At 42.8% G+C, this 16,211-nt stretch overlaps 1 long non-coding RNA gene across 2 annotated transcripts; it reads left to right on the top strand.

Annotated features, from left to right (window-relative positions):
* Positions 1 to 3,274: 3,274 nt before the first annotated feature.
* On the top strand, positions 3,275 to 9,225 carry LOC139041988 (uncharacterized). Of its 2 annotated transcripts, XR_011498132.1 has the most exons (5): positions 3,275 to 3,397; positions 5,804 to 5,954; positions 6,126 to 6,257; positions 6,540 to 6,658; positions 8,905 to 9,201. It is a non-coding gene; the product is annotated as an uncharacterized lncRNA (long non-coding RNA). The 2 variants fall into 2 exon arrangements; XR_011498133.1 differs by lacking the exon at positions 6,126 to 6,257 and having other exon boundaries at positions 8,905 to 9,225.
* Positions 9,226 to 16,211: the final 6,986 nt, after the last annotated feature.

The following is a 16,211-nucleotide window of genomic DNA, read 5'->3' on the forward strand; positions in this document are numbered from 1 at the left end:
AAAATAGGGAAGAGCAAATAAGTACAAAACTGTGATTAAACGGCAAACCTTTCTTTGACGTATGGACACTGAAGTGAAAGGAGTCTGAAATTCGAAACATGCACTAAATATTTATTTGATTGAACTGATTCACAAGTAATAGGAAGGCAGTGGGCTAAATGTAGTTTAATGCAGAGAGAAAGCTACCTTGTTATTTATAAAATCCTTGACACTGGAGATGGGGGCAATGCGTGAAATTTGAAATGCGCAAGATCCTCTTGTTACTTAATGACTGGAGCCAAAGTCCCAAACAGACCAGGAATTGGCCATCCTCAGTGACGCAACTGTAGCCAACTGGCTTGTAGTGAAATGGCTATGGTGAACCCTTCTAGACCTGGTTTAAGGTACTGGATTTGGCAGTTTGGGGTGAACTAATCATTCAGCAAATTTATTTTCAACACATTGGCTTTTGGTGAATGTGTCGTTTAGTGACCTGACTTCTAGCAAATTGATCTTTGCCTAATTGATTTTCATCAAGTTTTCTAAAGTTCTTTGGATTTATTACCACCATTACTTAGGTAAGCATTAAATCTCTAGTCTTAGGCATTCCCAGCTCTTTAAGATGCTTTAGCAAATCCCCCATTGAATTCTACCATATTGATTTTATACTTTACTCTGAGGACAAGCATATTTTTGACTTCTTGGGAAACATGTCACTAACACAACCTGTATTGTTTATCAGTATTTTGCCTCAGATTCCATCATGCTACTGAACTGTTCATGCCATACCTGACCTAACTGGACTTGGAATCTTCCAGCAAATTGTTTCCTGGGGTCTCTCCAGACACTGATTCTCAATAAGGGTCATGCCACTGGGAGTATTTTGGAAATTTTGGGGGGCATTTTAGTTTGCCACAACGACTGGAGGGTACAGCTGACATTTTATGGAGGGAGACGAAGGATGCTGCCCTTCCTGAAACGCACAAGGCAATTCCCAATAACAACAGCTGTGCTGGGTCTCATATGACTTTGGAAAATCTCACTAGACATTTGTGTAGCTGAAAATCCTACAGATAATTATCTGAGCCTAGAATTTAAGTGTGTGAATCAAGGGAAGATGGTATTTTGTTTTGTTTAGGACTCTACCAAACGTTGTTCACGATTCTGGAAATGCATGTTTCTGACAGCAATGCTTCTCGTGATATTGAATCACCAATTTAACAACAACTGTACTGATCTGTATTTGTAGCTGTTGTGTTCACAATGATTGTAAGTAAAGGTGCAAGCATCCGGGTCCTTGCTGTGTCTTCTAAAGTAGTTGTGTGCTGGTATTCACACATTTAAATGTATTTTATTTTATTATCCATTACTTTCCTTTTACTTTTTCTTTCTATTATAGGTAAGACATTATATTGATTTAAAAGATATATATGTGGAGATAGGTTATATTGTCTAAGAATTTCGTTTCCAGATACCATGGGAATGGTAAAATGGTAGAAGGGATACCATGAAATATTCCTTGTCAAAGGGAAGTGTTGTGTGTGAGAGGGCTGTCCTGGCCTTCCGTTCTGCCTGCGCTGCTCCATCGCCAGGTCCTGGCACCCCACTTTCTGTCTCTCTGATTGTGCTCTGGCGGTGGAAGCAGCTTTGTAGTCAGCCACGGCTTTCAGGCAGGAAACAACCACCTCCCAGATGAACTGACCTCTCCAGAGTCCTCAGGGGCTCCGAGGTCATTGGCTGCCTGAGACTTCCTGTGTTGCAACACGAAACATCTTCCCCTTCACCACGCACCCGCCCAACACCTCCCCATCACAATTTGGCAGCCAGAGGTTCGCTGTGGAAACCCTTCTCCCCCGCTGGGAAAGCAGCGAAGGAGGAGGGTGTGCTTTAAGAGGGCGTCAAAAGCCCGGCCAAGCCCAACGGAGCTCTACACTGGAATTTCAGCTAAAAACTACAGCATCTCTCAAAAATTCCTGTCTGTTTAGAAATGTGACACCTGTGAGGAGTAGCCTGCTGAAGCGCCAGCGTTATTATCTGAGATTATTAGGTTAGCCAGGTCATATGCACGAGAGGGCAGCCCTTCGCAGAAACAGGGCCTTGGTGGGGGAAGGGAGAGGGGGTCAGGCCTTGGGTCCAGTCTGGTGGGTCGGGGGGCACAGACTTTGCCAGGGGATTGTCAAAGGCTGCTCTCAAGACAAGCACTGACAGGGAAGAAGAGAGACCACTTCCCACAGGACTGCGCCTGGAAAGCTGACATTTCTGCCACATAAAAGGGGGGTTTGCAATAAGGATAGCAAGCCAGAAGTAAAACAAACAGTTATCTCTGTGGGTGGAATCAGAGGGGATTTTTATTCTTCCTTTTCCTTTTCTATATTTCATAGAAAATGGTAAGTACATACTATGCTGGCTGGAGTCTAGCTCGTCAGTCACACGCTTGGGCGTGAGTCCCAGAGCTGCCGCTGAGGAACCGTGATCTGGGCCTAATGACTTAACCCGTCTCAGTTTGTTTCCTCAAACGCAAAATGGGCATAATGATAGAACTGACTTCATAGAGTGGGCCGGGGCGTTAAATGAGCCAATGCACTTGGAGCACTGCGGGGCTCAGCAGCTAAAACAGCCCCGGTGACTGTCACTTTGGAAGAGCGGGTTTCTCTGGGCTTGGTCTGGACCAGCCAGGCCTTGAGTGGAGCTCTGAGGTGGTCACTGCCTGTGTCACCTTGGGCCTGGGTCTCCCGCTTTAGGGAACCACAGGCATTTGGTGCCTCGGACATCCTGGTCCACTCCTCTCCTGCCCTGAATAAACAAATAAATGGGACTAGCTCGGCTTTAAGAGAGCCCAGGAAGTGGTGGCAGAAGCAGGACAGAGTGGGCAGCTGGACTGGAGAGGGGTCATCTAGGAGGGAAATGGTCACCGTGGTCAAGCCATGGTTTGGGCAAACTTGTGGCTCAGGGAAATCGGTCATCAGTGTCCTCTTGCTTCCCCTTTCAGCCCCACGCCCCTCCCTCTTTCTTTCAAAGTGATGATATCGTGGGTCAGAGCCACAGAATATTCCTACATGGGACTTCTCCCTTACCTTCCATCAACTACCACCGCAAATCCTAACTGCAGGTTCCTGCATTTATTGTAAGTGCTGTTCTCCTCAACCTTTCCACCTGCCCTTGGAAATTTCACCCTCTTTACATTTGGTAATTCTTTTTCTGTCCTCCATTAATCAACTGACATTTACCAGCACGGGTTACATATTGGACAACAGTCTGGTCCTAGGACTGAAGGCGTGGCCTCTCAGGCTACTTCAGACACACCAAATGTCGATTTTGGTGGCAGGAAAGGAAACTTACTTCCCATTGGGGAAGTCGGTGGTGTCTGAGCTACCAACTCCTGCAGCTGGGAACCGTGAATGAATTCTCGGCTCACGGGGTATGTAAATACAGTAGTGGAGGGATGGGCGGATGGCAGTCTGGATTTGCATGGAGAATGCTGAAATACTTCCTGCCTTAGTCATCTAGAACCTTCCTATCTTCATGAGTTAATTCTGTTTCATCTTCAAACTTTTCACAGAACCTTCTCTCTACCACTTTCCCTTAACTAAAAGCCGATCCCAATTCAGGGACCTGTTTTCTTTACTGCTCTCCTAAGTAGAAGCTTCTTCTTATCTCCTTCTCCATTCACCACAGGACCCAGAAATTTAATTTTTGTACCTCACTGGGATTACAGAGTCTTTAGAAGCTTGTTTCCTTCTAACCAAACTGACAGGAGATTGGTGCATAAATCTGTCACCAATTTTTCCTTTGCAAAGAGAGAGAGACCTAACCAGCGGCCTTCAGGGCATCCTGCCTGGCATATAGGGTGTTAGGAGTTGTGCTCCACTGTGAGCCACAGGGCTCTGAAATAACGGTAGCTTAAAAAAGATAGAATTTGGGGCCGGCCCAGTGGCACAGCAGTTAAGTGCGCATGTTCCACTTCGGTGGCCCGGGGTTCACTGGTTCGGACCCCAGGTGCGGACATGGCACCGCTTGGCAAAAGCCATACTGTGGTAGGCGTCCCACGTATAAAGTAGAGGAAGATGGGCATGGATGTTAGCTCAGGGCCAGGCTTCCTCAGAAAAAGAGGATTAGCTCAGGGCTAATCTTCCTCCAAAAAAAAAAAACAAAGATAGAAGTTTATTTTCTCTCACGTAAATGAAGTTTGGATTAAGGATTGATATGCTGGCCTTGTAGAGTCATCAATGGTCCTGACTCCTTCAAGAAGCCATCCTTATTGTGTGTCTTTCATTCGTAAGGTCACTTCAGGGTCACAAGTTGGACATTGCATCTCCAATCCAGGAAGAAAAGGAAGGGGAAGGCCAAAGGGGACTCCCAGCTGATTCAACACTCCTTTTTTAGGGGCTTTCCTCAAAGGCCCAACGTATTAGAAGCCAGAACTTCATCACAGAGTTACTCGACCTCTGTAAGAGGACCTGGGAAGTTCAGTTTTTCAGCCAGGCATTTCACCATTCCCCCTCCCCCCAAAATCAGAGTTATGTCATAAAGAAGGGGAGAGAATGAATATTGGGTAGAGCAGGGGAGGAAGACAAGCCCTCTACCCTCTGGGTCCTTCTGGCTGGGCTAGGAATTAAATTGACGTGAGACAGAATAACAGGAGAAAATCAAACAAAGCTTTATAACACGTATACATGGGAGAGACCCCGGAAAACTGAGCAACTCCCCAGAGCGGCTGAAGTCGCCGCCTTAAATACCATCTTCACCAAAGACAAAGGAGGATTTTTGAGATGGGGGGAGTCACTTGTGGGAGATTACCAGAAAAAGTACAGTAAACAAGAGTAAGGTTATTATGCAGATTAAGTGCTTGCTTTCCACATTGGTAAGAGTTTCTAGAGAGAAGGTCATCCCCCTCTTCCTGGTACAGAGAGGGAGACATCTCTACAAATGGAGATTTCCCTCACAAATGTAAATGTCTCTTACAAAGGGTACCTTCTACTTGGTTTTCAGAGCTTTCCCCATGTCTGCAGTTTTTAAAAAAATATTCAGCCAAAAATAATCCTCGTGCCAAAGAGACACATCTTGAGGTGGCAAATTCTGATCCCCCACAGCAGACAACTAACAATCTCTGCCATTTTGGGGGAAACAGGATTGACTATTTCATAGCAACTGCAGAATCAGAGATTAGCCAATGAGATACTCTTGAGTGATATTTCATTCCAGCTTTGCAAAAGATTGATGAACAACCCAGCCCCACCCAGGCGTGTTCGTTCCTGGAATGCAGTGTCCATTTCCTTTTTCTGGGGTTGAATAAACACTGATAGAGTATTAGCAACACTCTTTCCTTCACACAGTCCCTGCAGCCCACGCTACAGTAGGACTCATCAGCTTACACTGCTGTTGCTGCTCAAATGTTTCCACTGAAATATGCCTATTGGTTGTGAATAGAATGTTGAGTTGGGGCTGGTGCAGTGGTGCAGTGGTTAAGTTCACACGTTCCACTTTGGTGGCCCAGGGTTCACTGGTTTGGATCCCGGGTGTGGACCTATGCACTGCTTGTCAAGCCATGCTGTGGCAGACATCCCACATATAAAGTAGAAGAAGATGGGCATGGATGCTAGCTCAGGGCCAGTCTCCCTCAGCAAAAAGAAGAGGATTGGCAACAGATGTTAGCTCAGGGCTAATCTTCATCAAAAAAAAAAAAAGAAGAATATTGAGTTACTAACGAAAGCTCTGATGTTCCCTCTCTAGCTGACAGTTTCACTCTAGGAAAGGAGAGAAAAAAGCAGAGGCTTGTGACTCTCTGAGGAAGTTTTATCCTTTCTTTTCTCTACCTTTAACTCAGAGACTCAGAGAAGATAGGGAAGAGAAGGATACCAAGAGGAAGAGAAGGTGCTGGAGAATTCTGGATTCCTGGGAAAAGCTGACAAAAGGAACACTCCTGTGGTTCTTTGAGATGGAAATTGGGAAGCTGCTCAGAGCTTTTGCTCACGCAGGTGAGGGGAGTATGATATAAGCGACAGCAGAAGCCCAGGCTGCAGGTCCCAGCAGCCTGACTCTGCACCCAGGACGGGGACCTGTCGCTCCTGCTCGTCCTGGGGGGTGCTCCACCTGCCTTTTCGATACTTTGGACTTTGACTTGACATGCAGTTTTTACTTCATATTAGATTGAATCTTCGTTGGCTGCTATCCAGTTTGCCATTTCTGCTTCAGCGTCAGAATGTTTTCAGCTTAATGCTTTCTGGGCCAGCCTCTTAGGTATGGACAGAGATGAGCTGGCTTCGCATCAACACACACCAGTAATTATTACTCTCATACCACAATTCCACAGCAACCTGCCCAGGCGGAGTAAATGAAGGCGTCTTCCTAGGGGTCTGGGGCGCAGCTTAATCAATCCACCGCAATCAAGGGTAGTATCATTTAGTAACTTGCTTTATCTTAAAAATGGGTACAAATTCTACATTTTACTCCTTGGCATTGCTGTATTTACATTAATATTTTTAACTCAATAAGCTTCTAGTAATATTGGTATTCCAGGAAGTTGGAAAGGGTGACTTTCCACATTATTTGTGTACTTCCAGGATATACTTGATCCCGTCTGAGCTCTCTTGTTACCTTGTATTATTGAGTAATGGTCACCTTGACTGGATTAGGACCCTTCCCAAGATTTCCTGCAAGAACATGGTCACTTCTGCGGATGGTAAATCCTTTCATTGTGCTGTATTTGTTTACTAAACGATATTGTATAGCAGTAATTTATGTTTATTTAGAAAAATAGATGTTCTATTTAGACTATCTTGTTTGTTTTTATACCCTGCATACTCTACTCTTACGTACTGATCAGCAAACTTTTTCTGTGAAGAACCAGATAGCAAACATTTTCGGCTTTGTGGGCCATCCAGCCTGTATCAAAACTACACAAGTCTGCAGCATAGTATGAAATAGCCATAGGCAGTGAATAAATGTGCTTGGTGTGGATATGTTTCAATAAAATTTTATTTACAAAAATAGGCAGTGGGCAGGATTTGGCTCTAGTTTGCTGATTCCGGCTCTATACCCTGTAGATATTGAATATTTACAAAAATTGGACCACATATTCAGCCACAAAAAAAAAAACACCCAAACAACTGGAAATTTTAAAATACTCGCTTATGTAATTCCTGCGTCAAAGAGGAAATCAAAATTACAATTGTAAAATATCTTAGAAATCATAGTAATAAGAATAGTAAATAGCAAAACTTATGACAAATAGCCAAAGTTATACTCAGAGTCAAATTTGTGACCTTGAAGATGTTTATTGTGAAATATATACAAGTGAGAAATAACTGCACTAAACATTTTATTCAAGATGTCAATAAAAGAACAATAGAGCAAACCCAAGGAAAGTAGGAAGAGGGAATTAGTAAAGATAAAGGAAGACGTTTATGAATTGGAAAGCCATTAGTAAAACTACAGGTTTTTTTTGACAATATATAAGAAGTAGATAATCTGCTATCTAATCTAAAATAAAAATGAATACACAAATATAAGACATTAGGAATGAGAAAGAGAATATAGCCATAAATACAGAAGAAATGTTTAAGATTTATAAAAAGTATGCTTCACACGATAAATCTGAAAACTTGCATTAAATAAAGTTTCTAGGAAAATATAAACAACTAAAATTACCTCAAAAAGATGAAAAAATAATGAGCCAAAACCTATGGAAGACCATAAATTTTCAATACTACATAGATTAACTAGACAGAAAACCACCAAGGAGACAGAAGGCTTGAGAAACCCTGCAAGCCCGCTGGCCCTGATGGCCATCTGCAGAACACTGCACCCAACAAAAGCAGGACACACATTCTTCCCAAGGGCACATCTCCTGGATAGACCATGGACCAGCCCATAAAACAAGACACAGCAAATTTAAAAAGATCGGAATCATACAAAATAGGCTCTCTGGCCAAAATGGAATTAAATTAGAAATCGATAACAGATGGACACAGAAGGAAATTAGACAACACTCCTAGGTAATCAATGGGTCAAAGAAAAAAATCACAAGGGATATTAGAAAACACTTTGAGATGAATGGAAATAAAAACTACAACATACCAAAACTTATGGGATGCAGCCAAAGCAGTTCTTAGAGGGAAATGTATAACCGCAAATGCATGTTAAAAACAAATGACTTCAAGTCAATAACCTTACCTTCCACCTTAAGAAACTGTAAAGAAGAAGAGCAAAGTAAACACAATGCAAGTAGAAGGAAGGAAATAATAAATATTAGAGCAGAAACAAATGAACTAGAATAGAAAAACAACAGATACTCAATAAAAAGTTGGTTCTTTGAAAAGATCAATTCAAGTAACAAATCTTTAGCTAGACTGAGCAAGAAGAAAAACAGTGAAGACAGAAATTGCTGAATCAAGACTGAAAAAGGGGATCTCATTACTAATCTTACAGAAATAAAAAAGATTGTACAGGAACACTATGAAAAACTGTGTGTACAACTGTGTATATAAATATAAATGGATGTCTATAAATTACTGAATAGGAAACGATTTTCAAAGCAGAAACCATAAAGAAAAAGACTGAAATTTTTGACTATATGAAAACATAAAACTTCGTATATCTGAAAATTAGCATTAATAAAACTATAAGAAAATAAACTGAGGAAATGATTTACAAGACATATGACAGAGTCAAAGTACATTGTAACTAAAGCGTACATAAATTAGTCAAAAGATAAACACTCCCAAGTGAAAAGAGCTTAGCAACTGTGAATGATGCAACTTATAAATTCTGAAATACTGACAGTCAGTAAACATACAGGAAAAACGTCAAATTCAGCAGTAATACAAAAAATGCCGAAAATGAGATATTTTATTTTGTGATTTTAGGCAAGTTACTGATACTTTCTTTTTTTTTTAAGATTTTATTTTTTACTTTTTCTCCCCAAAGCCCCCCAGTACATAGTTGTATATTCTTCGCCGTGGGTCCTTCTAGTTGTGGCATGTGGGACGCTGCCTCAGCGTGGTTTGATGAGCAGTGCCATGTCCACGCCCAGGATTCGAACCAACAAAACACTGAGCCGCCTGCAGCGGAGTGCACCAACTTAACCACTCAGCCACCGGGCCAGCCCCTACTGATACTTTCTATACCTGTTTTCTTTCTTCTTTAAAGTTTAATTTCTATTTCTATCAAAGTAATACGTGTGTGTTGTTTTGCATGTAGGTCATTTTTAAAGTTAAATAAAATTATGAAAAATAATAAAATATTATTAACAAAAATCAGCAGGCACCTGCCTCTGGTTTCCTCATTGCTGATTTCTGCCTTCTGTGAGCAACCACTTTCAGCTGTTTCTTCTAGCAAATATGACATGCAAACCTAAGGTAGGTGACGAGTAAGGAAATAAATAGCCACTGCTTGAGACATCTGCAACTGAAGCTGTGTCCTGAATGAAGAGCCAGATTTCTGTTAAGGCCAGAAGAGGATAGGGGCACTCAGAGAAGACAGTGGATTTGTAGGGAGTGCTAGCTCTAAGACAACATTTGCAGAGGGAGGGTTTGGAGGTGAGGAGCAGTGGGTGTGCAGGCACAGGCAAGGAGGTACAGAGCATCCTGGGGATAATGGTATAGAGGAGGCGTGGCCAGGGTGGCTGACACCTGAGCATTCTCAGATGAAAGAGGGATTAAAGGCATTGGGGTTTTAGTCTCCAGTCTCTTTGAAAGTAGTGGACCATGGGCCAGGACTAGAAGGTTAGTCTTCCTTGGTTGGGCTGATGGAGGACCTCAAAATGACAGACTCCCACAAATTCTAGCATAGCACCTGGCACACAGCAAGCATTTAATAACCTCAGCTACATCATGAGCATCCCATTACTGCATTGACAAAGATGAGTGTACTTGATAATACCCAGCACAGGTAGGACTGTGGAGAATTAGGTAATACTGGATTTATATAAACTTTCTAGAAGAAAATTGACTATATGTTACAAGGAAGTTTTTGTTCTTGTTTTTTTAAGTACGTATGCATTGAGGTTGTAACTTGATAGGAGTTTATTCTGAAGAAATAACTAAACAAATACACAATCATGTATGTCTAACGTGATTCATCTCATTGTTTACAGTAGGAAAAACTAGAAAACATAATTGTTCAATAACAGGGATTGGTATAATAAATTAGTTGGCCCAAAGATAGAATACTTAAAGTTATTGAAAATCATGTTGTAGTGAAATGTTGTATATGGAAAAATATTAACTGAGAGTTAAGTTTAAAAATAGTCCGTATAGGGGGCCAGCCCTGTGGCGGAGTGGTTAAGTTTGCGTGCTCTGCTTCAGTGGCCCAGGATTCGCTGGTTCAGATCCTGGGCGCCCACATGGCACCGCTCATCAGGCCATGCTGAGGCAGCGTCCCACATAGAAGGACTAGAAGGACTTACAACTAGCATGTACAACCACGTACTGGGGCATTGGGGAGGAAAAAAAAGGAAGATTGGCAACAGATGTTAGCTCAGAGCCAATCTTCCTCACCAAAAAGCATACCTTAAAAAAAAAAGTCTGTATAATATGATCTCAAATACATAAAAAGTATATATTTATAGATGCATAGAAAAATATCAAGTGATATCTCCAGAAAGTATGATTATGACAGTTGCTTTTTTTCTTTTTGTGTTTTTCTGTATGTTTCAAATTTACTTAGGTAAAATTTTCTTTTCTATTCTTTTTCCTTTTTTGGTAATGGAGGAAAAAAGTCAATAACGTGATCGAAAAAGGTATAAAGGTCTATATTGCCCAAGTTCATACTTCATTATCTATTCTTTTAATATTCTCTAATTGATTCTCTAATTGATCAGTGAGTGTTAGTGTTGTCTTTTCCAACCTGGAAACTGTGCATCTTCCAGGAAACCCTTTTGACATGGAGGTGTTCCCTATTCTCAATGTTTCTTTCCCACTAGAGCAATGAACCCCCCTTTAAACAATGGGTCTGCTCCCAGTGACAGCAGAAGTTAAATCTCACCAACATCCTCTGGCTGAGGCCCCCTATAATTCCATAATGGAATAACTGACTGTCTGCAACGGGTACAGATCTTTTTTATTGGCACTGTGAAGAGTGTACCTCTGCAGGAGAACAGCATTAACAAGGACTCCACTTCTCTTCTGTCTCCTGCAAAGTACCTAGGACATCGAGTACCAGCAACTTAATTAAGAAAGCTCATAGTGGCATTACCAACAAAGGCCATTCTCACTTTACGCGAACATTCTCAAGCAATAGGTATTAATAATATTTGTGGCAAGCACCAACAAATCTGCGGAAGCACATCCGATACCTAGAGCTAGATTAAAGCCAACGAGAAAACTGTTCCAGAAAATAACAGATGCTCTGAGATCAAATATATCTCCCCAGATGAAAAAGAAACAAACAGAAAATAACCCCAGACATGATCAGGACATCCAACGGAGGAAACATCAATATTATAAACCATTGAATTAAAACTGAGTGCTCAGGGTTTGTTTATGATATTAGTCCTTGATTTGGGGGTCTGGGAATGGTAGACAAAATAAATTAAGGGCATTGGAAAAGTCTGTGGACTTCCAAAATCCCATGCCATACCTGTTAGAGCATTTTGTAATTGAGGGGCCAAATAGGGTGTGGGAGAGGGTATTGGCTCCAGAGTCAGGCAGAAACATGTTTTAAGGTCAGTGCTGCCAATCTAGATGTGTGACATTGAGAAAGTAATCGAACTTCTCTGAACCCATTTCCTCATCTGTAAAATGGATACAGAAATATCTATCTCATAGGATTGTGGTGAACAGGAAATAGAAGAACGTATAAAAAATATCTGGTGTAGTGTCTGTAGACATTCCACCATCAGCGGCACTGAACACTATTGCTAATGTTCAGAAACTCCTGCACAATACCATAGAGAGAAGCAAGACAGACTGATAAACAAACACACAAATGGCTGAGTGCTTTAAAGAGGCACCCAGTGCCTTCCTGGAGACAGTAACAGAGCACTTTTGTTTAAGATGACTCCTGGCTCAGACCATGGGATGCCCATGCACTGCAGCTGTATCTAATCAAACTGACACTCATGTGTTCATGGGAGTCTTGAGTTCAACTCTTCCACATTGAAGTCCACACTCAAAATGTGGCAAAAAGATATCACCATCCCAGAAAAGGCTTGGGAGGAAAAAAAGTGTTGTCTAGAAACTTTATAGATGTTCTTGAGGAAAACCAGAATTGCATTTAAAGAAAAAATTTTAAAAATAACCCCAAAGAAATTGATAATTTTCTAGAAAGTTCCTAATGGCTAGAGGGTGGGCATGGAAGCAAAAAAAAGTGGAAAATCATGTTGCTGACCCATAACATTAAAAAAAGAGTCTATGATGTTGTAATAGACACACTTTACTAACAAATTATTTTTTAATTAAGAAATGGAAATGCCTTCGCATCTTGCTTTCGATCTAGAACTGAAATCAATCAGGGTGGCACAGGGAGAAATCATGAGATCTAGGGTTCAAGTTACAAGATGGATTCCCTGCTCTGTCTTTCCTAGTTGGTTGACTTGAGTGATTTATTTAACTGCCGAACCTGTTTTTCCATCTGTAAAATGGGATTAAAATGCCTACCTTTGGTGGTTGCTCTATCACTGAGATTACAAAGTCACAAAAGCTGAGACGTGCTGGCTTTAGCTTCCAAAGAGGTCTTGGGGGGTCCTGGAGACCCGGATGGAATGCTCATCTCAATGGTGAGTTGGGAGACTTTGTGGAGAAATGGAGGGAAAGCTTCAGGCACAACCAATGCAGCTAAGTCCTCGGGGACCCAGGGGGAAATTTCTGAAAATTGACTTAAAGCTTCAGACTTGGAAAAACATAATTTTATTTAACAACAAAAAGATGAAAGTAGAATGTCTGATGTCATTTTATTCTAAAATTTTCTTGGTCACTTCCTGACTTTATCATAATGAAATAAACACAGCATGACAGTCATCTTATATAGATAGACGCACAAGTTAATGAAATGGCATTTTATGGGCTGAAGAGAAGGAAATTTTGAATGCTCTCCATGGAATTAAATTGTTCTGCTCACTTGCCTTCCGTAGTAGCTAGCTTCACCAGGTGTTATCAGAGACAAGGGGGTCCTGTGGGGGATCTGATGGTCAACCCACTCACAGTCATACGACATTCGTCTGGACAAAACTGAGTCAAAGCTTAGATTTCACTGAGAATCAGGTCTGCAAGGCCAGAGTTTAGAGTGCCTAGTTCAGATTGTTTATTGTTAGGGGTGGTGGAAATATTTTATTATAGTAAATGCAATTTTAAAGAATCACCCAGTTTGCAATCATATCAGAAACGCCATTTTTGTGTTTCCAGTGTGTTGTCCAGTAAACATTAGCACCTATAACTCCACAGTTTTCATGACCAAATAAAAAGCCTTGATCGGCTTGGCTGAACTGGTGACACACAGACTTTACAAAGGAGAAAACTTTTTTTGTGGTCGCAGGCCAGCATGTCGAAAGAGAGCTCTGCTCTGTGCTGTGATTCAGTGCAGCCTGTGCAGAGATGTCGGTCTTAAGGGGCTTAAAACAATAGAGAAGAAAGGCAGAAAAGGAGGCTCTCTTCTTGATTTGCAAACTGCCTCGCGTTGCCCTCATTATTCCTCTGATACAACTCATCGGCTCTGTGAACTTTTGATATCATTCCTCATCAAAATTTACTCTCTCAGTGTCTGTCTCATTTCAAAGAGACACTGGCTAATCCATGCCACTGAGTTACCCCTAATTCACAGACATTTTCACTGTAGCCGGTGCCTTAACTCAAAGGAATGAGTCTAACGCCGAGATTTCAAGCCGAAGTCGCCTCTGGGCTCCGAGGTGCCTTGCTTTGTGAAAGGACTCACTAGCTTGTGTTCAGACTCTTCAGAGAAAGACATCGTGTGTTTCATTCATCTTTACATTCCCAGCACCCAGAGCCACTCTTGTCCCCGACTAAGTACTTCGTAAAAGCTTGTGGAATGAAAGAAGGAATGAATGGGGGAAACCAACGAAGGAGCTCTTTTATGGCAGGTCCCAATTATTGTCAATTAATAAATATATTATAGTACACGTCAACTGAATAGGTCTGGTATTAGACGTATGTGCCTAAATTTTGCCTAAATTTTGGCTGTATCTGAAGTCCTCATTCATCCTGACCCCCTTGCTATCAAATAGGGGGCCTTTTCCTCTGTTTGAGAGACTATAAGGCTGAGGGATTTGCCTATCTCTGTCTGTCTCTGTTTCTCTGTCTCTGTCTGTTTCTCTCCCTCTCTCTCTCACACACACACCCTCCAGCTCTCTGCCATCTGCCCCGAAGCCTTTGTAACAAATTGAGAGCTACATAACTACCTGTGCTGTGCAGCTTTAAAAGAGAAAGCTGTCTGAAAGACACACAAATATTGTGACTCCCTGGGAGGAAAGCTTGTCTCCGGGGAGTCAGGAAGAGACAGCGTGAGGAAATCTCAACCTCTTTGAGCACCCCATCCTGTAAGTAAAGCCCCTATTTCAGTGCGGTCCCTGGGGGTTCTGCGCTTGCCATCTCCCTGACACCCTTTCGCACTGGACTGTTATTAGGGAGACAGCTGACACGGACGCTGGAGGAAGGCCAGCCTGATTGTATCTTCTGTATTGTCCAGGGACTGTATCTTCTGACGGCCAGTCATCAGCAGCCCTGCAGTCAGAGTTCAGATTTCTCTGCAATTGTGGTTTTAATCCCTCCCTGGATGTGGGTCTTTCTGAAAGGCAAAATGGGGCCACAGAAAAAGTGGCTTTAAAAGTCAGACACACCTCGGTTCAAATCCTTGTTTCCCTGCTCACACTGCGATTCTGGGCACTTCATTGAACCCCTCCAAGTCCGACTTTTCCCATCTGTAAAATGGGGGTATTAACACTAGCCTGGCAGAGTTGCACTGGTTGGCAGGCTAAGCGGAATGTGGCTGAATAGTGGTCAGTCGCCTTTCTGAATGGAATTCCAAAAAGAAGAGTGACAGACTCTGGGGGCCTCCCTTGCTATGCCTCTCTCTGGGGCCAACAGGGCCGGAGCTGGAAGCCATTGCATTGTCTTCTTGTTCAAGAATGTTAATAAGGCAATGATCCGTTTAAGCCCCATGTCCTCCAAGTGCTACAGAAGGCAGTGAGTCCCGCCTGCTGTCTGCCGGTCTGCCTGCTGCAGGGCCTCTGTTGCTCTTGCTCCTTTGAGGAACGCCTGGCTCTCCCACAGCAGCTCTGAGCGCCCCACGTGAAGGAGCTCAGAGGGCTGGCTGCAGCGGGCACAGAGCAGGGCCAGGACCAGTCACGACTCTGCAGCGCCCTTCCTGACCCCTCCCTTCTCCCCGACCCCAGCCGCTGCTCTGCCTTGGAGAGCACGGACGTTCGTCAAGACCGGCCTCTGCTGAAGCGCTCGCAGCGTCACCGTCACCGTGGCCTGGAGAGAAACGCTTTCAGCAACTCTGGCCCGGCAGCCGGCAGCCGGTGTGGGTGAAGTGAGGGCTGCTCTTCCAAGCGATTGGCTGAACTGCTGTGCCTCCCACAGATGCTTGGAATTCCCTCCAACCTCGAGTGTCCTGTGACATTCTCTCTCCCATTATACCCTAAAAGTCTTGCATGCTCATCAGAGAAAGAAAAAAAAAGGAAAAAGATCACTCTGCAACTAAACAGACACAAACTGACTTCTTTGGAGCCTAAAAATGATCTATGCTGAATCATTAATTAGCTAGTCAATAATTCCATGCTTTTAAAACAAAAATGATTTAAAAATATACAAGCCAGTAGAGGATGTAATGGATTGCTTATTGAGCAATTGTTATGCGCTAGCCATTGCCCTAAGCACTTAACAGATGTCACTTACCCCATAAGGTGATGGGCTCTGAAATCAGACCATCTCAATTTTAATTTTGGCTTTGACATGGAGTGGCCATATGGCCTTGGGTAATTCATTGTTTCACGCTCTAAGCCTCAGTGTCCCCATCAGTTTCTTTGTGAGGGCTGCCTTTCCTCTGGGCCTTTGCCTTCTCATCCATCAGGTTTCGGCTTAACCATCCTCTACTCTGAGAGATGTTTCCCTGATCATTCTATAGAAGGTACTACCCCCCACCCCCACCCCCAGCCGCCATTGTCTATTTCAGAGCACCGTCGTCTTCGGCCACGACAAATGTTTGTTGGAAGTGCCCTTTGTGAGGGGCTTGGCTTCTAGGTGCGAGGGGTATGGCAATGAACTACATCCACCCCATGG

This window comes from Equus asinus, chromosome 25, assembly GCF_041296235.1.
Source record: "Equus asinus isolate D_3611 breed Donkey chromosome 25, EquAss-T2T_v2, whole genome shotgun sequence".
Classification (NCBI taxonomy): Eukaryota; Metazoa; Chordata; class Mammalia; order Perissodactyla; family Equidae; genus Equus; species Equus asinus.